At 47.5% G+C, this 22837-nt stretch overlaps 1 non-coding gene across 1 annotated transcript; it reads left to right on the forward strand.

Annotated features, from left to right (window-relative positions):
* Nucleotides 1-15246: 15246 nt before the first annotated feature.
* TRNAR-CCG (transfer RNA arginine (anticodon CCG)) lies at nucleotides 15247-15319 on the forward strand. The gene has a single exon. It is a non-coding gene; the product is annotated as a tRNA-Arg (tRNA).
* Nucleotides 15320-22837: the final 7518 nt, after the last annotated feature.

The following is a 22837-nucleotide window of genomic DNA, read 5'->3' on the forward strand; positions in this document are numbered from 1 at the left end:
CATGATTTACAATAGCTAAGACACGGAAACAACCTACATGTTCATCAGTGACTGAATGGATAAAGAAAATGCAATGTATACACACAATAGAATATTATTCAGCCATAAAAAAGAAGGGAATCCTGTCATTTGCAACAACACGGACTGACCTCAAGGGCATTATGCTACAACACAAATACGGTATTTTCTCACTTACATGCAGAATCTAAAAGAGCTGAACTCGTAGAAATAGACTAGAATGGTGGTTGCCAGGGGCTGGGTGGAAATAGGGAGATGTTGGTTCAAAGGGTACAAACTCCCAGCTGTATACAAGTAAGATCTGGGGATCGGGACTTCCCTGGTGGCGCAGTGGTTAAGAATCCGTCTGCCAATGCAGGAGACATGGGTTCGAGCCCTGGTCCGGGAAGATCCCACATGCGACGGAGCAATTAAGCCTGTGTGCCACAACTACTGAGCCTGTGCTCTAGAGCCTGCGAGCCACAACTACTGAGCCTGCATGCCACAACTACTGAAGCCAATGTCCCTAGAGCCCGTGCTCCTCAACAAGAGAAACCACAGCCATGAGAAGCCCGCGCACTGCAAAGAGTAGCCCCCACTCGCCTCAACTAGAGAAAAGCCCGTGCACAGCAACGAAGACCCAACGCAGCCAAAAATAAAGTTAATTAATTAATTTTTTTTTTTTTTTTTTTTTTTTTTTTTTTGCGGTATGCGGGCCTCTCACTGTTGTGGCCTCCCCCGTTGCGGAGCACAGGCTCCGGACGCGCAGGCTCCGGACGCACAGGCTCAGCGGCCATGGCTCACGGGCCCAGCCGCTCCGCGGCATATGGGATCCTCCCAGACCGGGGCACGAACCCGTATCCCCTGCATCGGCAGGCGGACTCTCAACCACTTGCGCCACCAGGGAGGCCCTAATTAATTAATTTTTAAAAAGATCTGGGGGTCTAATGCACAGCATGGTGACTGTAATTAACAACTGTATCCTATATTTGAAAGTTGTTAAGAGAGTATATTTTAAATGCTATCACCACACACACACACACAATCATAATTATGTCAGTGGATGCATTAACTAACCTTTATTGTAGTAATAATTTTGCAGTGTATACATGTATCTAATCTCATGTTGTACACCTAAAACTAACATAAGTTGTATATCAATAATATCTCAATAAAGCTGGAAAAAAGAAAAGATAGAGGGGCAGACACGATCTGATCAGCGGCTTAGGTCTGCTTGCCCACTCACTCGGTCATCCAGCATTTGTTGAGTCTACTGTGGGCTGGGGTGTGCATGGGGAGGACTTGTTCAGTTTCTACAGCAAAGAAACTAAGGTGCAGAGTGGTAGCGGGGGGGTGGAGGCTGGGCCTTGCACTCACAGCGTAAGATGTACATTGCATATTGCATGTCTACTGGAGAGTTGTCACATGGTCTGAGCTACGTGGTGAATAAAGAGATCATGCTTGTGCTGCTTGAAGGAGGGGCTTTGGGGTTAAGAGTGGAACTGGAGTGATGAGCTTATCGAGTCAGGGCAGGCCACTGGACGAAGGCATCTGTTTGCCATGTAAAAGGGAGCACCAGCATCTCACATTCCCCCATCTTCTGCCAAACCTGCTCTGGAATCTCTCCTAGGTTGTTCTGTGGCCTGGTGATTTCACCCACCCTCCTAGGTACCCAACCAACTTTCTGCTATGCATCAAATACTGCAAAGATGTGTGCTCTGAGGCCCCAGACCCTGCCCTCACACCACAGCTGGTCTCCACCCCTGTTGGTAGATATTCTGGGGACACATGCTATGGTTGGTATCTTTGAAATTCTGGGCAGCCTTGGAGAATTAAAGGGGAAAATAATATACACATTTGCAAAATTTCCCACGATGGAGCAAAAACTTCATGGGGTACTGCAGATCCAGTTCCAGTGCTGGCTTCTTTCCCCTCTCCTTCCTCCAGCCAGTAACGATAGAAGGTGAAGAGCCTTGTGCCTCCCTTGGAGCCCTAATACTGGTGTTCACGGATTAACTGACACCATATGATGAGCTAAGCCTGGCTCTGCAACCCTGCCCTCATTTTCACCCTTGACATTCACCCCAACTTGACCAACAGCTCTCTTTCCCACCTGGTCAGTAAAGCTCAAGCTTGAGTTGCCCATCTTCAGCAGAGACTCAAGGTCATTTCAGTCTGAGGGTGGAATTCTGGACTTTTCCGAGGGCAGCCTGGTACTGTGGGGGGAGCACAGGCTCTGGGAAGAAGCCAATCTGGGTTCAACCTCACTGTCATCATGGGCCCACTGCTTGAGCCTGGGCAGAGCTCAGGGCTGCTCAACCTTCCTGAGCCTCGTTTCCTCAACTGGAAGTTAGGGATGATGATGCCCAGCTCGGGGCCATCATGAGGATGATAAAATGATGGATGTCAAACACATGATACATGATAGGTGATGAAAATATATCACTTCCTGCCCCCACCTTGGTAATTAACATGGGCTCTGGATCTGCCATCATGCATTTCAGATGTATCCCTACAATTAAAATTTGGAATGGATGCATTGTAGACGTTAGTTTGAATCACACATATGCAGTGGTCTCATTTTGACTGTGAGGTGGAATAATTGGCCCTTCTAGAGAGGCCTGCAGTTTTCCAAACTGCATGTCACCTGCAGTCAGTGGCCCCTGTGGGAGGACAGCATAGGAAGACCCTCTGACCCTCTGGTCCAGCCGCTTCAGGCACAGATGGGAAGACAGAGCCCCACAGCAGATAAAGGACTTACCTACGTTTATAAATAGGGGCAGAGCTGGACTACAACTCAGCATTTCTGATTCTTGGACACCCTGGTCTCCGGGCAGCCTTTATCTGGGCTTGGAAGAGCTGAATTGATGGGTTCATGTGAAGGGGGACTGAACTCCCAACCCTGGTCTCTTGTGCTTAATGTCAGATGGCCCAGATGATGTCTAACAGACATTTTCTAGATTTATTCTGGCCTCAAGCTTCCCACAAGAGGTCCACACAGTTCCAGCTTGACCCCAAATTTCTGGGGTGTAACCTATTTCCTGCCCCCGTTATGCCTCTCCCAAGAGTTTCAGTTCATTCATCCAACAAGCATGAATGGGCGTCTTCTATAATGAGGAACACAGCTAGCATGCACTGAGAATTTAGAACATGACATCTATGCATGTATTTCTCATTGAATCTTCCCAATAATCTGAGTTTGATAAGTATTATCTTCCCTATTTTACTGACAAGGAACCAAGGCTCAGAGGAAAGTAATTTGCTACAGGCCATAGTGCTGGATTGTGCTGTGTCGAATTGGTTAAGCTGGGAGCTACACTTCCCAGCATTCCCTTCCCTACCTGGCTCCAGGTTATAGGAGACTTGGAAGGTGGAAGCGGAGCAGTGGCCATTATTCTCTGAAGGCTCTCATGGTTGCATATGGTGTTGGACAGAGGCAAAGGTATCTAGCAGGTCACAGCTTGTCCCAATTCTCCTCTGCTTCATGTCTAGCTTGTCACTCTGACTTCTGATCCTCCCGATCAAGACAGGCCCCACGCTCTCAGCCAGAAGGTTGACGGTGAGCCCGCAGAGGCGGCAGCTACACAGAGGCAGAAGTTTTCACTGGAGCTCGCTATGCATCCCCTGTCCATCCACCACTCTAGGGGCTGGGCACGTTTGGCATCGTGGATTTCTGGGCAAGCTCTGACTTGTCTACTTCAGGCAGGCTGAGTAGTGACTCTGAACCTCTGACTCCCCTTCTAGACCTCCATCTCCTCAGATCTTCCCATATGTGTTTAAGGTCAAATTCTTGGAATAAACCTCTTAGGCCCACAATACTCTTAGTGGCTCTGTTGCCCTACCTGAACCCCGACTGATACAGCCACATAACCTGTAAGGGATAGAGCAGAGATCAACCCCAGGTCCCTTGAGCTCTTAACCACTGAGCTAGACCACTGCCCCAGGTGCAGGGCACACAAGTATGACCGAGACTCCTGCCCTGGCTCCTGCCCTCAAGGAGTTTACGGTCTAGCAGGGCATACAGACAAGTTGTTTCAGTTATCGATTATTCATAACAAACCACCCAACACTTAGTGGTCGCAAATAATTACTTTATTATCTCTCATGATTGTGTTGGTTGCCTGGGCTCAGCACAGCAGTTCTTCTGCTGCACGTGATGTTGGCTGGGGCTGCAGTCCTCTGGGGGCCCGGACATCCAAGGTGACTCACTCACATGGCAGAAGCAGAGAGTGGAGCAGGGCTGTCAACTGGAGGGGCTGCATGCGGCCTAGCTCTGCAGCTTGGGCTTCTCAAGGAGTGGTGGCTGGATTCCAAGGAGTGCCTGGAGAGAAGTGTCCCAAGAGGAAAGAAGCAGAAGGTGCCGGTCCTGGCACAGGCTGTTTCCTCAAAGCAGCCACAGGCCCAGCCAAACTTCAAGGAGAGAAGATGTAGGCTCTGATTCTTGATGGGGGGAAGAAGGCATGTACAGGAAGAGGCAGAATTGTTTGGGGTTGTCTTTGAAGCTCCACTACCACACGTGTCCATCAATCCATGGTAAGGGCTCTTGGAGAGGGTAGGCGCGAGCCTGGTGGGATCACAGAGGGGTAGACATAGCTCATGCCTGCAGGGGTTCTAGAGGCAAAAGGAGGTAGGGCAACGGGTTCTAGCTGTGTCCTGAGAGGCGAGGAGGTATTTTCCAGGTGGAGACGTGGTGTAGAGGAGGTGGAGTGGACGGGGTGGAGACAGGATTCAGGTAGAGGGAAGAGCAAGTCTGTGGAGACTTGCACATTATTTCAAAGGGCTGCCACGAGGCTCAGAGACAGTGCAGGAGTTGAAGTGCCTTATGAAGCACAGCCACAGGAGAGATGCAAGGGGGCAAGTTATGATCATTAGATTGTGATATGGGATCATCTTTGCAAGAAACTTGGGTTTCATAAAGATCTAACTATAAGGAGATCCTGGCACCTTAGGAGTCAAAGCCCCAGGGCCTTCAGCCCACACAGCCCCTGGGGTCTCCATACCAGACGAGAAAGCCCCTCTGCTGAAGCCCAGACCTCTGGGCACCCGTTGCAAAAGTCCCCAGACCAGCAGGGAAATGGATTCCCCTAAGCTGGGGCAGGACAGAGGCTGGAAGACAGGAGTCAGGCACACTAAGTGCTAATTGGGCTCAAATGGATTCCCAAAAGTCATAGTCTAGGACACATCCTGCTTCCCCAAGGTCAGACTGGCATGAACATGGAGCTCTGGGTTCCTCCATAACCCTCCAGGCAGGGACAAGGCTCAGAGCCAGAAGACAGCGGCCAATGTCTCCTAGGAGCTGGAGGACTTCCAAGATCCTAGGAAGAATCAGTTAGGTCTTGATGACAGGAAGGCATCAATTTCACCATGCCATAGAGGCAAGACCTAATTTAGGAGCTCAGCAGGCCCTGGTCACTGCCAAGGTTGCCACGGGGAAGTGGTCAGCTATGTGCTGAGGCGGCAGGACAGGAAGTCCAGTCTAGGCAGAATTTAAGACTCGAGCAAGCCAGTCGATCGCACTGAGCTCCATGTCCTCACCTGCAAAATGGGGTGAATCTCATTTTCCCACTCTTCAGGGTGGATCCGTGAAAATGGTAAGCGTGGGCATGGCTTGGAAGCCCTCTACAAATGGAAGGGCTGATCACAAGTCCTTCGTGGACAGAAGCGATGTGGACAGATGCTCAGGAACCAGCCTGGGAATCAGGACCCTTGGTGTCCAGTCTGGGCCCTGCCTCTTGCCTTGAGGTGTGACCTTGAGGCCCTGACCATGGAGCGGGGTGGGGGTCGGCACTGGAGGATCTCTGAGCTCTTGCTGCTCTCCCAGGCTGGATTCCCACACCGTAAAGCTCACAAATCCCTCTTCTAGCAGGAGTGGAGAGCTCTGAGACATGACCTCTCACATGTCTGGGGGTGGGAGGTGGGGATCCGTCATTGGGCTAAAAGAAGGACAAAGCGGGGTGGGGGGGATTTTCCCTCCCGATCAGCAAATACACAGAAGTCAGGGAGCCCCTTGGTATGCTGCACCTGTGGGACTCCTCCACCCCTGCACTACGATGGGAGCCATTTCTTTATCTCTCTCTTCATCACGTTCTTACACTTCAAGGTTGGCTCCCCCTCTACTTCCTCCTTTCCCCCAGGCTTCTAGCACTATATCTTCTTTCTTACACACCCCTTAGTGTTCTCCTCCTCCTCCTCTTTGTCTTCCTCTTCATCCTTCCTCATCATTATTAGCAAAAGCCAGAGCTGATGGTGAAACTGGCATCCAGAGAGGGCAGGAGACTTGTCCAAGGACACACAGCAGCAACTTTTATTGAGTTCCTATTGTGTGCCAGGCATCCTGCTCCTTGGAAATGTCACACCACCTCTTGCTGGGACATTGCCTGTTTCCACCCCAAACATCCTGTAGACAGAATTGTGTGGATGCGGGATGAAGGGAGATTTCTGAAGGCCACCAGGGATGCGGGGAGCATATACTCCTAGAGAATTTCCAATTGCTACCTTCTAAACTAGAGACGTTAAGGCCTTAGCAATAAGAAGATGAAGGACAAGGGGGAAGATGGTTGATGTGAAAAAAAGTCATGAGACGTATGGCTGGATTGGGTGGGCATGAATTTGTCCACCAGCAGAACCTGAAAAGGAAAGGAGAGAAAATAAAAGGCTCTTTTTCATGATGGAGAATAAAATTGTGGAGCCTATTATGCTGTATGGTCAACCAGGCTCAAACACTGAATGCTCACAGAAAGTGAGTATTGGCTGTCTGTGAAAAGAAAGGAGGAATGGCACCTTTCACTTGAGGTCCTCAAGTTGTTTTGACAATCATCCCTTGGTATCATTCCAGAAAAAGGTCCAGGCCAGGCTTGCAGTTTTAATCTGTAGCCTGGGTCCCATGGAATTGTAGTGCAGCCCCAGACCTGAAAAAGGGTACCTGGCAAAGAATATGTGAATGGCAGGAGGGTGGGGAGGGCTGGTCGATGACGTCCATGGCTCCTCTGGCTCATGCAATGATCACGGCAGCGTGCTAACTCTCCCCGAATCTCAGTCACACAGAACTCCACGTGAGGAACAGACCCCAGCATCACTCGCTTCTCTGAGGGTGTGGGGGGTTTGTTCTGAAAAGCACATGGTCTCCCTCTGATGTGAATGTTCCACAGGGTTAACCATTCCAACTGAGGTTTTGTGCAAAAGTATGTGGTTGATCACCAAAGCAGCTAATCAAGCTCTAGATCATTCTTAGCTTGAAATAAGAAATCTGTGTAGAAAACAGGCTTCCTCTGGCCTGACAGCTGTTGTGCTGGGTGAGTGAGCTCAGGACACATGCAGCTTCTCTTTGAGTAGAACTTGTATTAGCACAGCTGGGAGGCTTATTAAGTAGAAGAACACGGATGCTGTTTGAATCACGAAGCTCTTCCTCATTAGATGTGTGGCCCTGGGTCAGAGTCCAGCCTGATCTGCCAACCTGCCCAAGAACTCTGGCACAAGATGAGGGGTAGGGAATTCAAAATTTATGAATTTGCATAAACCTCCTAGGCTGGGAACTCTTGGGAAGGAGTCTTTGAAGTAAAAATTAAACCCTCCAATGCCAGGATGAAGGACCACTCCCACCCCCAACAAAGTCAGCCCTTTAACTTGTGAAGGAGTACTCCAGAGAAGACAGGATCTCATCACGAGGGTCTGAGGGGGGAGGGGAAGACTTATGCCTCACCCTGTTCAAGGTAGTAATTCCCAACTATCAAGGAAGAACTGGGTAAATTCTCGTGTAGCAAGAGACTTGATCTTGAGTAGAAGAATATTGAAACCATCCAGGCAGATGGTTGGCTTGGCTCCATACCGAAATGGTGTGACTTTTTGTGGGGTTGTGGAGGCTCTGTGGAGACCAGATGATTGTTTGCTGGAGAGAAAACATTCCCATTGGAGCAGAAGGAGCTGGCAATGTCAAGGCCAAAGTCAGAAAGGAGGAGCCTGGCAGCTGACCATCTCCTGAAGGAGGAAACTGCAGGGCCTTGACTTGACCTTAGGGTCAGCACTCTGGTCCCAAGGGACTGGCAGCGTTGAAGTTCTCAAAGCAGATGCTGCGGATGGGATCTGAGTCCTTCAGTAGCCCATGTCTGGGTTGTGATTCCACGTCAGTAATGAAACAGCCTCTTGGCCCAAAGAAGGAGACCCCGTTTTCATCAGCCAACTCCTCTACTGACCACCAGCTCCTGTCTGTGACTATTCAGGGAAGCCCACAAAGCAGGACTCCCACCGCCTCCCAAAGACACAAAGCCGTCAGCTGGGTGTGCTTGAGGAGACACCTTCTCATGTGCTCCAACTCTGCCCCCACTACCTTCCCCACTGCCACCCCCTGCCCCACTCTGCGCCCTGCTTGCCGATGCCCCTTCCCATATCTGCACATGAGGCTCAAACTCACCTGCTGTCCTCCTAGGAGCACCCCCCCCACCCCAGCTCCTTTCTTATGGCTTGTAGCACTCAAAGCAATTTGTACGTTTCTTCTCCCCTGATGAACTGCAATGCCTTTCTGAAAAGGACTCTTGGCCTGCACCTTGTCCCCTGCAGAGCTGAGTACCATGCTCTGCCTACAGGAGGAGCTTGTTGAATGAGAGATCTGAAAACAGACTCGGAATAAGAGCACTTGCTAGTGGGGCTTGTCCCTTAGCAGGTGGTGACTCTCCCTTGGCCTATGGATACGACCACCGAGCATAAATAGCATCCCCCCGTGTCCATCAAACCTTTCAACTGGTCCTCACAACAACCCTTCTCATCTAAATGTGAACCAAACGCAGGGGTGCAAGGGGCCCCTGCCGGAGAGCTGACGTGATGGGAGAACGTGCGGGGCCCAGGGGCTGCACATGGGTGGGAGAGACCACACGGCCAGGCCTGTAAGCAAAGAGGCAGACAAAGCCGCCTCTTCTCCAGGGCTCTCCGCTTCCCCACGGGGAGCTCCTAAATGCTCAGCTTCGAACTTTCGAGGACTCGCAGACCCACATCTGGAGGCCATGTCACATCCAGCTCACCTGTGCCGTCCAAGCAGCCCGCGTTTGACTGCGCCCCCCATCCTCCCCGGGCTGCTCTGGCCCACACTCTCTGCTCCTTGGGGTCCCAGTGAGAAACGGGCCTGGGGGCTTCGTGAACTCCTGTGCTCTCCCACCTGCTCCCTCCCAAGCCACGAAGCCAGCCGTTTCCACAGCAAACAGTCGTAAACAGGCGGAAGGGGACCAGGACTTCAGGTGCCAGGGGAGGTGTGGGCTCTGCCAGGGCCCATTTTCACACAGATGTTTTTAGCCATAAACTAGGGGGGGAATGCAAAGCAAGAAGCAGGCCAGGTTACTAAGGACGAGGCCTGCAGAGCGCATTAGGCCACAGCTCAGAGGGTGACTCAGAGCTTCCTCAGGTGCTGCTTTCCATGCACAACCCGCTGGGCTGGGGCTGAGGGCTGGAGCCCAGGGAAGCGGGTGGCCAGCCCAGGAAGCTATCTGAGGATGCAGACCTGGTTTGACACACGGAATCACCCCCAGTTCCACAATGCACATGGGGTGGGTCCACTTCCTTCAATTCTAATTAGCACACAGTTCCTGAAATATCTCTGGGGTGCCTACTATGTGCAGGTTCTGTGAATCAGACAGTCTCTGCACCTAAGGGTCTCCGATCATGCAAGGATGATGGAGGTTCACACAAGCGGTGACACAGGTCAGAATGTGTCTTGTACCAGGACAGAGGGACCACGTCGTAGGTGGGTGGGATTTGGAGGGGTGTCGAAAGGAAAGCACAGGGCCATGTGGGACCAGTGTCTGTGTGTGACAGGTGAGGCGTGTCCTGGTAATGGCAAATAGCCGAGTCTCAGAGCGTGGTACAGCTTTGGCCCCAAGCAGGGTGAACAGCTGCTGTGGGAGAAGGTGCTGGATGCATAGGTAGGATCCAGGCCAAGGAAGATCTGCAATGCAGGAATGAGGAAATTGTTCAGTGTTTCAAATGTGGGTTAGTTACCAAATTTTTCATTCATTAGTTTATTTTTGGCTGTGTTGGGTCTTCATTGCTGTGTGTGGGCTTTCTCTAGTTGAGGTGCGCGGGTTTCTCATTGCGGTGGCTTCTCTTGTTGCGGAGCATGGGCTCTAGGCACACGGGCTCAGTAGTTGTGGCTCACAGGCTCTAGAGCGCAGGCTCAGTAGTTGTGGCGCACGGGCTTAGTTGCTCCACGGCATGTGCAATCCTCCCGGACCAGGTCTAGAACCCGTGTCCCCTGCATTGGCAGGCGGATTCTTAACCACTGCGCCACCAGGGGAGCCCCAACTTTTATAAATTAAAGAGGTTTCATAAGCAAATCAGGGTTCTCATGAAAGCCTGGAAGGTCTTGCATTTTGGCGTCTTAGGCTACACTTAGCTGTGGCTGGGTTGTGGCCACCCCTGAGCAGGACAAGCATTCTCCAATCTGCCTTCGACCTCAGCCCTCCATTTTGTGGCCTGCTTCCCTCTTTTCTGTCACCTGCTTGCCCTCCACGGGCCTATGAGTGGCCTTTGCTGTAGACCCTGAGGACATGCCATTGGAGGGTGGGGAACTGCTACCCAGACGTGTTTAGGAATATATGTTGAGGGTGTTGATGAGAAGTCTGCAGCCCAGAGACAGCGAGGCCGGTGAGGGGTGTCCCGAAAGGGTTCTTGTGGAGGAAAGGGCACAAAAGGAGGAAGAAGCAGGAGGATGGGAGGAAGGGGGAAGACTGGGCTGGGTTAGGTGCTGGGAGTGATGGGAAAGGAGGAGCTGAAGTGAACTCCAGGATTTCAAGACCAGGATTCAGGGCGAAGGTGGAGTCATTCAAGGAGGCAGATGTGCGAGGCAGAGGTGGGCTTCAGGAGGCGACGGGGAGCTCTGCCTGGGTGCTTGGGGCAGGGCAGCCCTGTGCAAATGCGTGGATACGCCAGCCTGGGCTTGGTACACCACAGGATGAGAGACCCCAATTTGGGACTCCCTGCAGAAAGGCGTGCTCAGGCAGTGGCCCACAGAGGTAGGAGGTGGAATTGGGCCATGCTTCCTCACTTCTCCCTGGCAAGCTCAGCTTCTGTGCTGGGAAATTAATCATGAGTTGTGCTCTGAGGACCCCTGCCAGGAGGGGACCGTCCCTCCGTCAGCACATGCCTGAAAAGATGTGTCACTCAGAGGCCAGAGCCTTGCCCACCTCCATTTTTCAGGCAGGAAGGGAGCAGTGGGCGTGAACAGGCCAGACTGTGTCTCTCTCTGCCTGAGTCACATGGAATAATTTTGTCTCTCGTCCCTCTGAAGCACTCCTGGGGGACAGGCAAGGGCGGGAGCCATGAGTCATGTGAGCCCCGGGCAGCAGATGGTGGAGGGCAGTGAGTCACAGCTCTGGGTCTTCATCGGAAGCATAGTAGTGACTCAAAGAGAATGTGCCCATGGCTAGGGATGGGGTGCCAGCTTGCTGGTGACTGTCCCTCAAACCTTGACAGAGGGGCTGTCACCTGCGGGGCTTCTCAGTTCATTCACACCTATTTCCTCCCTGAATCTGTTTCTAAACATACTTCATTTGTGTGGTTTTTTTGGTGACTGTCTGCACCCACCACTGGACTCTGAGAGCAGGGACTGGGTCCTTAGCCTCGAGCCCATTTAAAATGAACTACTGAATGAACAAATGAATGAGTGGCTCTGACTGCTGTTAAAATTTAGTATAGGGCTTCCCTGGTGGCGCAGTGGTTGAGAGTCCGCCTGCCGATGTGGGGGACATGGGTTCGTGCCACGGTCCGGGAGGATCCCACGTGCCGTGGAGCAGCTGGGCCCGTGAGCCATGGCCGCTGAGCCTGCGCGTCCGGAGCCTGTGCTCCGCAACGGGAGAGGCCACAACAGTGAGAGGCCCGCATACCGCAAAAAAAACAAACAAAAAAAACACCAAAATTTAGTATAATATTCAAGTGTGTCTGCATAGACTGTTTTATATATATATATATATGCTATTTTTCATATAGAATATCTTTGGAAGAATACGAACTCACAAGACAGTAATAATAGAGCTTGCTTCCTGGACACAGAGGCTGGGCATAGGAGTCTGAGGTGATAGGAAATTTTATTTTCCTTTATATTTTTATTTCCTCTCTCTCTCTCTCTCCATTCTGAGCCATAGTGAGCCCCCCAAAAAAAGTTTACAAAGGGGCTCATACTAATCACATTGCTCCACACCTCTCTCTTCCACTGTGTGACAGGTGGAGGACATCTTTCGTGTGTGTCTGCACGGACTTTGCACCCCTGTGGGGCTGCCATTCCACATCCTGGCCCTCTTGGAGCCTGCTCTCTGTTGGGTGGACTCCATACTTGGGTTTGGGGATGCTGGTGTGACCCCTTGCCTCTTGGGTGTTGTGTCAGGTTCTTGAGGAGACAAAGGCCTGCATGTGGCTGGCTGGGATCTAGCCCTTGGATGTGGAAGCATGGGGGAAGTAGTGGAAGAAGCATGGGGGAAGTAGTGGAAGCATGGGGGAAGTAGTGGAAGCATGGGGGAAGTAGTGGAAGCATGGGGGAAGTAGCAGAAGCCAGTGTTATGCCTTACTGAGGACCCCAGACAGAAGGAGGATGCAGTCAGGGCTGAGTGACAGGGGAGGTTTCATGCCTATTGACACCAGGGTAAGGTCTTCTGCCTTCTCCCAATCTTTCTTGAAAGCACTTGGTGGAGGGTCATGGTAAAGAGCATGTGAGTACTTCAAGACTTAGCAACAGAAACTATCCAAAATTAAATAGGTGAGAATAAAGATGCTACTTTTCAACAGTGCTGGAACGACTAAATATCCATATGCAGAAAACAAACAGACAAACAAACAAAATTCAATCCATACCTTGCACCATATCCACAAATTAACTCAAAACACATCATAGACCTAAATGTAAAACCTAAAACTATAAAATTTCCAGAAGAAAACTTAGGAGAAAATCTTCGTAAATTTGGGTTAGGCAAAGATTGCTAAAAATACAAAACTAAAAGCACAACCCATGAAAAAAGAATTGATAAACTCGACTTTATCAAAATTAAAAACCTCTGCTCTTCAAAAGATTCTGTTAAGAGACTAGAGACAAACCACAGACTGGAAGAAAATATTTGCAAAACATAGATCTGATAAAGGACTTGTATACAGATTATACAAAGAGCTCTGAAAGCCAATAATAAGAAATCAAAAGACCTAATTTAAAAATAGGCCAAAGTCTTGAACAGCCACTTCACCAAAGAAGATACATGGATGGCAAATAAGCACATGAAAAGGCGTTCAGCATCATAAATCATTAGGTAAATGCAAATTGAAACAACTACACTGAGATACCACAATACATCTAATAGAATGGCTAAAATTAAAAAGACTGACAGTGTCAAGTTTTGGTGAAAATATGGAAAACATACATTACTAATGGGAATATAAAATAGCACAACCACTTTGGAAAACAGTTTGACAACTCCTTAAAATGTTAAACATACATCCACTATGTGATTCAACCGTTTCACTCCTAGGTGTTTACCAAGAGAAGTGAAAATATACATCCACAATGAAGACTTGCACACAAATGTGCATAGCAGCTTTATTTGTAACAAATATCCATCAACAGGTAAATGGATAAACAAATGAAAGTATATCCATGCAATGGAATACTACTCAGCAACAAAAAATAAACATGGATGAATCCCAAAATAATTATGTTGAATGAAGGAAACCAAACAAGGTAGAGTATATAATTTGTGATTATATTTACATAAAATTATAGAAAATGCAAACAAATCTATTGTATAGAAAACAGAGAAGTGAGGATTAGGGAGGGTAAGAAGGAGTAATTGCCAAGTGAAATGAGGAAACTATGAGGGGCAGTGATGGATATATTCACTCTCTTGATTGTGGTGGTGGCCTCATGGGTGTATACATATGTAAAACTTATCCACTGCACTCTTATGCCTTAAATCTGTGCAGTTAATTGTATGTCAATTATATATCAATAAAACTTTAAAAAACAAAATTAATTGAAATTAAAAAGCAATATATATATGTATTTCTGATGGAAATTAATCTGAATTTATCAATCATGTCACTAAATTGAAATGGATTAAACTTGCTGGTTTAAATAGAAATTGTTGGATTGACTGAAAGAAACAAACAATATTCTGTTACATCCTGTTGACAAGAAGTAGGTAAAAACATGAGGGCTCCAAAGAAACATATTAAGAAAAAATAAGTACTCCAAAGGATAAACGTGAAAGGATGGAAAAATATATATCAGTGAAACACTAGTAAAGAGAAATCTTACATTGCTATAGTACTACCAGAAAAACTAGACTTAGCTGAAGAGCATGTAAAAGGGGAGTTGACAAATCTGTAGTCATAGTGAGTTATTTTAGCACATTTCTCTCATAACTGTTAGATCATAAAGATAAACAACCAATAAGGATATAGAGGATTTGAATAGCACCAGTAATAAAACTGATTTAAATGGATATATGTAGAATTCTGCACTAAACAAGAATACATATTCTTCTCAGATACACTCAGAACAAGTTACTGTCCTCAATTTATTCCTTCCTTCCTTCCATCTATCCACTCATTCATCCATCTATCTACATAGAACATTTCTAAAAATTGATTATGTGTGAGCCAATCAAGTCTCAACTACTTTCAAAGGATCAGTATCATACTCACCATACTACCTGACCACAACATAATTTAGAAATCAGGGATGAAAAGATAATGTAAAAATTCTCATGTTCCTGGAAATTAAAATACACACACACACACACACACACTTCACAATAAGTCATGGGTAAATGAATCATAATGAAAATTAGAAAACTCTATGACTGAACTATAGTAAAAATACATCCAAAATTTGTGGAATGCAGCTAAGGTAGAAATTAGAGGGGAACCTAATATATATATACATATTAGAAAATTAGGAAGACTGAAAATTAATAAGCTAATATCCAGCTTAAGAAAAAGAACAATAGAATAGGTCCTCCAATAGAGAGGAGAGGGAAAGAAACAATAGAATTAAGAGCAGAAATTAATACAAAAGAGCACAAAAGTGCAGTAGAGAGAAGTAATCAAGCCCACGTCTGATTCCTTGAAGAGATGAATAAAAAATCTCTAAGCAAGATTTATCAAGGGAAGAAAAAGAGGCAGGCACAAATAAACAAAATTTAAGAACACAAAAATACAAGTAAAAAACAATCAGTATTATGAATAATTTTATGTGAATTTAAATTTTTGTACAAAATAGAGGGGACTTCCCTGGTGGTCCAGCGGTTAAGACTCTGCGCTCCGAATGCAGGGGGCCTGGGTTCGATCCCTGGTCAGGGAACTAGATCCCACACGCATGCTGCAACTAAGAGCCTGCATGCTGCAACTAAAAGATCTCGCATGCCTCAATAAAGATCCCGCATGCCGCAACTAAGACCCGGCACAGCCAAGTAAACATTAACAACAACAACAACAAAATAATCTCCTAGTGAAAATATAAATTAACTATTGTTTAATGAGAAATATAAAACCTGAGTGTACATTCAAATAAATTAAATTGGTGACTCAATAATGATCTATAGAAAAGAAGAAACCCTCATCAGACGACTTAATAGGCAAGTCCTTCCCGACCTCACACACAGACAAAATCCCATGACTAGAATACCACTCTTTATTTATTTATTTATTGGCTGTGTTGTGTCTTCCTTGCTGTGCGCGGGTTTTCTCTAGTTGCAGCGAGCTGCGGCTACTCTTCGTTGCGGTGCGCAGGCTTCTCACTGCAGTGGCTTCTCTTTGTTGTGGAGTACAGGCCCTAGTTCGTGGGCTACAGTAGTTGTGCCATGCGGGCTCAGTAGTTGTGGCGCACGGGCTTAGTTGCTCCGCAGCATGTGGGATCTTCCCGGACCAAGGCTCGAGCCTGTGTCCCCTGCATTGGCAGGCGGATTCTTAACCACTACGCCACCAGGGAAGTTCCAATATACACCTCTTTAAAATACAAACTACACTAGAGTTGAGATGAGTTCCTTCACTCTTTAATGAAGCTGCTAAAACTTGCCATCAAGACAAGGAAAGAGGAAAAGAGAATGGAAGATTATAGTTCAACATCACTTATGAATGAGTGCAAAAATCTTGAAAAAAATTAAAGAAATTTATGAACGTATAAAAGAAATTATACTTCATGACCAAGTTTAGCCTAGAAGTTAAAACATGAGTCAATATTAGATAACAATGTAATTCACTACAGTAACATATGAAAGAGGGAAAGTATTTTATTATCTAAATAGATGCAGAAAATGTACTTGCTGTGATTCAACACCCCTTCATAGTAAAAATTATTGGCTACCTTGGAGCAAAGGAAATTTCCTTAACTCAACAAACAGTATCTATCCCTAACCTTAAGCCAACTTCACACTTAATGGAGAAACCTAAGAATGATTCTTGTTAGAATCACAGGTGAGATAAAAGTGCCAGGTCCTGCCCAGGGAAGTGAGATGAGAAAAAGAAATAAAAGTATAAAGAGTGGACAGGGAGAAACAAAGATGTCATTTTTACAGATAACATGACTCTGTACTGTATATAGAATTGGAGAACAGAAATTATTAGAAACCTCAGCATGGTTTCTTAATATGAAACCAACATATAAATGGAGCACAATATTATCTATGTTTACATTCATCAGCAACAGTGAGGAGAAAAGATTATATTAAAAATGAGCTAAACCTTACCCAAATAGAGTATTACTGAGGGTAAAGCCAACTCCTCTAATGAACTTCTAATTGTCAGTGACAAAACACAATAGAAGTTTCTGTCTTGTTCATGTATTAGTTCAAAGCGGTGGTTGGTGATTCAGGGACTTAGGCTCCTCTCCTTCTGCCTTGTGGGTCCACCCTCCCATAGCATCTCGAAGTCCCCTGCATCCAGCTGGCAGCCAGGGGAGGGGACAGTGGGAGGACACATTCACTTTTCTCATCACATCCCACCAGGAACACCAGTCTCATGGCCACACTTGGATACCAGGAGGGCTGAGATTTTGAGCCTCTGGCTGTGCAGCTGCCTCCAGCAAAAACTCCACATGAAGGAAGGGGGTTACAGACTTGTGCAGGACAACTATCCATTGTCTGTCACAGATTAAAAAATAAGGTACCTAGAAATAAACCTAACCAAAGTTGTGCAAGACTTTTATTTTTAAAAAATGATATTGAAAGGCACCAAAGAGGATACAAGTGGAGAGGAACACCATGCTCACAGGTGCAAGAAGCCAATAGCCTAACAGTGTTAATTATCTCCGAATTAATCTATGTTTTCAATATAATCATAATAAAAATCCACCCCCAATTTTTTTTGTGGAACCTGATAACGAATTGTAGACTCTAACTGAATGAACAAAAGACCCAACATCGCAAAGGTACTTGAAAGAGGAAGGAGTGAATTCTTCTGGCCAGATATCAAGACATAAAGTTATAGTAATTACAGCAGCGTGGTATTAGCACATGGGTAGATCCACAGTCAGGTGGGAACTTAAGATACTTCAGAAGTGTCATTACAAATACATGGCAAAAGGATGAAAACATTTGGTTATCTGGATGGAAAAAAATAATATTTTTTGCTACACCAAATATTTCTGCCACACCAAAAGATAATTTCCAGATGGATTAAAGATCTGAATGTGAAAAGCAGAAATTAAAAAGAGGGTTGTAAATTTATATCAAATTAAACAAGACACAGCACAAACTTTAGAGAAAAGTTGAGAATCTTGACTACATTAAAATCAAACATTTCTGTTGCTCAAAAAACACCAAAACCAAAGCAAATATGTCACATATCCGAAGAGGATAACTACCACCCATAAAACTAAGAAAGAATTAATATCCAGAATATATAAAGAACGTCCACAAAGCAATAAGAAAAACATAACACCCCCCGCAGTCAGCAAAAGAGGAACCCCAAACTGCCATAAGCATATAAAAAGAACACAGCCTCTATGTGTTTAGACAAAGGCAAATTAGAACCAGGAGACATTCTTTTGTATCATCAGATTAGCAAAATTTTAAAATTCTGCCAATACCAAGCATGGGAGAGGCTGTGAAGGAAAGACAACTCAAAAACGCCAATGGTGGACATGTAAAACGATACAAACTTTTTAGAGAGCAATTTGGCACTATTTTATAAAATTGAAGCAGCAAATATTTCCTGACCCAGCAACTCTGTTTCTGAGAGTAGATCCCAAAGAAACTTTGCATGTGGACACAGGAGACATGAGCAAGAACATTCCCAGCAGCAGTATAGCAAAAACCTAGAAGCAACCTAAATGCTCATTACGAGGAGAATGGATAAACTAACCGTGATGGTTAGTTTACAGCAGTGAAAATGAACCACTATGCCACTCTCTAACATGGATGAGGCTTAAAACCACAATGTTGAGTGAAAGAAGCAAATGACAGAGGATTAATATAGAATTTAAAATAGGAAAGTTGTAGTTTTTTAATAGCTGTACCCCTCCCCAATTAGGTTACAAATAGGGTCAGCAAACTTTTTCTGCAAAAGGCAGATAGAAATTTTTTTTTTTTTTTTTTTTTTTTGCAGTACGCGGGCCTCTCACTGTTGTGGCCTCTCCCGTTGCGGAGCACAGGCCCCGGACGTGCAGGCTCCGCAGCCATGGCTCACGGGCCCAGCCGCTCCGCGGTACATGGGATCCTCCCGGACCGGGGCACGAACCCGTGTCCCCTGCATCGGCAGGTGGACTCTCAACCACTGTGCCACCAGGGAAGCCCAGATAGAAATATTTTAAGTGGTGCAGACCACATACAGTCTCTCTTCTTCCCCTCTCCCCTTCTCCCCCCAACCCTTTGTGGAAAGGTGGGGGGAGGAATAAATTGGGAGATTGGGATTGGCATATATACACTACTATATACAAAATAGATAACTAATAAGGACCTGCTGTACAACGCAGGAAACTCTATTCAATACACTGTAATGACCTATATGGGAAAAGAATCTAAAAAAGAGTGGATATATGTATATGTATAACTGATTCACTTTGCTGTACACCTGAAACTAACACAACATTGTAAATCAACTATACCCCAATAAAATTTTTTTTAAAAAAGCAAATCAAAAGAAAAATCAGAACCATCTTAACCTGAGGGCTGTAGTTTGCCGACCCCTGGGCTACATCAACCCCCCTTTCCCGTTGGGTAGCTGGTGTCTCTCAGTGATAACTTGGCCAGATGTCATTTCTTTCTGGCATCTTTGATGACCGAGCAGTCTCATTTCAGTATTTTAGACTCAAATGGATTTATTTTAAAACTCCACATCAGGCTTAACTCAGAACTCAACTCCCCACCGCTGTGCAGGGGGACGGTGTCTGCAGCCTAGCTGGCTGGAAAAATAGGGAAGGGTCTGCTCGTCACACACTCTGCCTTTTGTTCTCTCTTTGAACTCCCTCTCCGCATCCCCTTCGGGCTCTAAACTCCCCAAGACATACTCTCTGGCTCTCCTGGATAGAGCTCCCTGGGAGGGCAAGGAGATTCTGGATACATAACTGGCCCATCCTCCTAGGTTGGGAGGGGTTGTCCCATGTCTTCATTTGGGTTCTGGGTGCTTCTGGCCAATGCTGGTGGTGATGAAGAGGTGATGGTCTCTGCAGAGATGATGCTCAAGGCTTTCTGGGGCTCCCGGTCGGCACCCACCGTGCCTTCTATAGCTAGGTCCCAAAACCCTCCTGAGGGCAGTGGTGTCTACCTCCAGCCCTGCCAACAATGCACACCCACAAACCCGGCTCTGGCCGGGCATCCATCACTCCCAGTTGCCTCCACTGCTCCTGCTCTCTGCTAACCCCAGTGCTCTGGGGTCTGAATAGATCCCGGGGACCTCCAGCTTGCCCTTCTGGACTCTGGGGGCAAGAGAATCGGTGTGGGGTAGGCCACCCCACCTTCCTCTCAGACACCCTCAGCCTCTGTCGCTTGGAGCCCTCCTGGCAAGGCCTCTGCCTTTGGAAACTTCTAGAGCAGAGGTAGGCACTGTTCTCGGGGGTCAGAGGAACCTGGCAGGCACCCTCTTCTTCCCATGGTCGGGGAGGACCTGCATCAGACATTTGTTCCCAGGCTGCCCCCGAGCTGGCTTCGGGTCTGCGGCTCAGTGAATATCTGTCCAGCCTGGGACCAGGCCACCAGCCTGGTCCAGTAGCAGACACTCCAGTAGCCCGGAGTCCCGGACGCTCCCCTCCTCAGGATGCAGGGGAGGAGCCTTTCGGCATGAGCTCCGACCTCCGTGCACCCTGTCCTGCCTTCCCTCCCCGAGGCCTCTGGCACCTTCTGGCACCGCCGGTGGGTAGGATGGGCAGAACTCCAGGTGTCTGGTGGAAGGCAGTCTCTTCTTGAGTCCACAGGGAGGGACTGGCCCCCCGGCAGGTGGATTTCTGAACCCAGAATATGGGATCCTCAGAACCCCGTAGCCCCAGCTTTGGTGCCTTGGCTGCAACTGAGGAAAAATCGTACTTGGCCTCTTGTTTCCATCCGCTGGCGCGTGCTCACTCCAGTGTGCCTGACCCGGCTTCTTGAGCTGTTCTCCCCATGGGTGATGGGGGTGTGTGGTCAGCATATGCAGAGGACAGGGCACCCCAGGCCCCCAAGCCTGGCTCTGCCACGTATTAACTGACGGATAATAATACCCCCTCAGAGATCCGATTTGAGGATGAAATGAATTAATACTTGTGAAGAGTTTAAAACGCTGCCCGGCCCAAAGTGAGTGAATTCTAAAAGTTTGCTGGTAATCTCGTCACATTGAATAAGCCACCTCCCCTCTCTGAGCCTTAGCTCCTGGCCTGTAGAATGAGGCTCTAACACGCCACGCTGGGATTCGAGGATTAGCTGAGAGCCAGCGCCCGAGCCCAGTAAACGCTAGTTCCCTTCTACCTGCCTCGGCTTCTGCTATTGTCAGTTTAGCAAGCCAGGCCTCAGAGCAATAGGGTTTGTTTGGATGAGTGGGAGCTGCTGTCCCTGGAAGGCACTGTGCCAGGCAGGCCAAAGCAACATATGCAGCAAAGGACCAAGATCCATCTTTGCTTGACTGGAAGCCACAGGAGAAAAGCATTAGGGTGCCTTAGTGCCTTCCGTCCACTGGGATGAATCCCGGGCGGGGAGGCACAAGGCTTGGGTTCCGTGAACTGTTGTACAATTTTTGGCAGGAGCCTGAGGCCTCTCTTGGCCACTCTGTGTATTGAGAGAGGCAGGTGATGTGCACCTCCATCTGATTCTAGCCAGTCACTCCCCCTCGACCCCATCCAGTGCCCATTCGGGGGTTTTTTGGGGTTTTTTTTTTTTTGCTCATGGCACCAGATTTTGTTATTCTCTGGCCCAGCATATTCATTCCTCCCAGAGGCACTTCTCTGCTCTGCCTGAAGAATGATGATGAAGTGACATCTCCATGGAAACAGATGTTGATCCCACAGTTGCTTAGCGGATGTGCTGCAGGATGATGTAAGCCACGCTCTGGTTTCCCGAGGGGCTTGGTATCCTTTGATGTGTCTGTACTAATGGGGCTGGGGTTTCTTCCCTTGTTTCTACCCTTTTTATGTAAAAGTAAAAAGCAAAAAGAATGGGAAATGTACCTTCTTTGGGAGGAATGCTTTTGTAAGGAGAGCAAAGTGTTGGGAGTCAGAACTGGGTGTGAATCAGAGGTAAGATGATGAAGGTGACAGGCTTCCATGGAGAAACAGGCTGGGGGAACCTTGGAAACTGTCCAGAAGGGGATGTTGCTGGCTAAGGAATACTCAACTTTTCCACTCCACTGTAAGGTGCTATAGACCTTTCACCTTGGACAGCCACTGCTCCCACCAGAGCAGCCCTGCTATTTGCCTGGGGCAAGAGCACAAATAGAGGCCACACACCATGCTTCTAAATACTTAAAATTATAAACCAAGTCAACAGATTGTTAAATAAAATATATTCTATCCTCTGATGTTGGCAACTGTACTAGCAGAATAATGGCCACCCCAAAGATGTCCATATCCTTGTCCCCCAAACCTGTAAATATGTAATGTGGCGTTAAGTTTGTAGACAGAATTAAGGTTGCCAATCACCTGACTTTATGATTATACATTATATCCTGGCTTATCTGTGGGTCTAATGTAATCCCCAGGGTCCTTAAAAATGAAAGAGGGGGCGGAAGAGAAGGTCAGAGTGATGAGGTGTGAGAATACTCTACCAGCCGTTATTGGCTTTGGAGACGGAAGAGGCCACAGGCCAAGAAATGCTGGTGGCCTCTAGAAGCTGGAAAAGGCAAGGAAACAGATTCTCCCTTAGAGCTTCCAGAAAAGAATGCAGTCCTATTGACACTCAGTGAGACTTCTGACCGACGCACGAACTCTAAGATAATAGATCTGTGTGGATTTAAACCACTAAGGTTGTGGTAACTTGCTATAGCAGCACTAGGAAACTAATATAATAGTCGTGCCATGATGGCCGTGGGGAGGGGCACAGACAGAGGAGGGCCATGGGGGTCCTGCTAACTGGTATGGCCGGGAGAGGGGCCTTCTCGCCTGCCTCTAAGGGCAGAACTGGTACTATCCTAGGAGAAAAAAGAAAATCTTTTTCTCCCGTTTCCCTTCTTCAGTAGCCCTTTCAAACCAAGGCAAAACAAAGAAAAAGCCCAAACAAACCAAACTAGCCAAAACCTTCACCATAAAGCCAAAGCCAGCTCTCCACTTGGCAGGAGCGAGGAGAGCAGCTCCTCTGCGTTAGAAAAGATGGTGAGGCCTCAGGCCCTACTGGACGCCCTTGCTTATCGGACTTTACCATGGACTAGTCCCAACCTGGTTGTGCCTCAGGGTTTTCCCCTGTGAGATGGGTCTCAGAAAGTA

Source organism: Mesoplodon densirostris, chromosome 14, assembly GCF_025265405.1.
Source record: "Mesoplodon densirostris isolate mMesDen1 chromosome 14, mMesDen1 primary haplotype, whole genome shotgun sequence".
Lineage (NCBI taxonomy): Eukaryota > Metazoa > Chordata > Mammalia > Artiodactyla > Ziphiidae > Mesoplodon > Mesoplodon densirostris.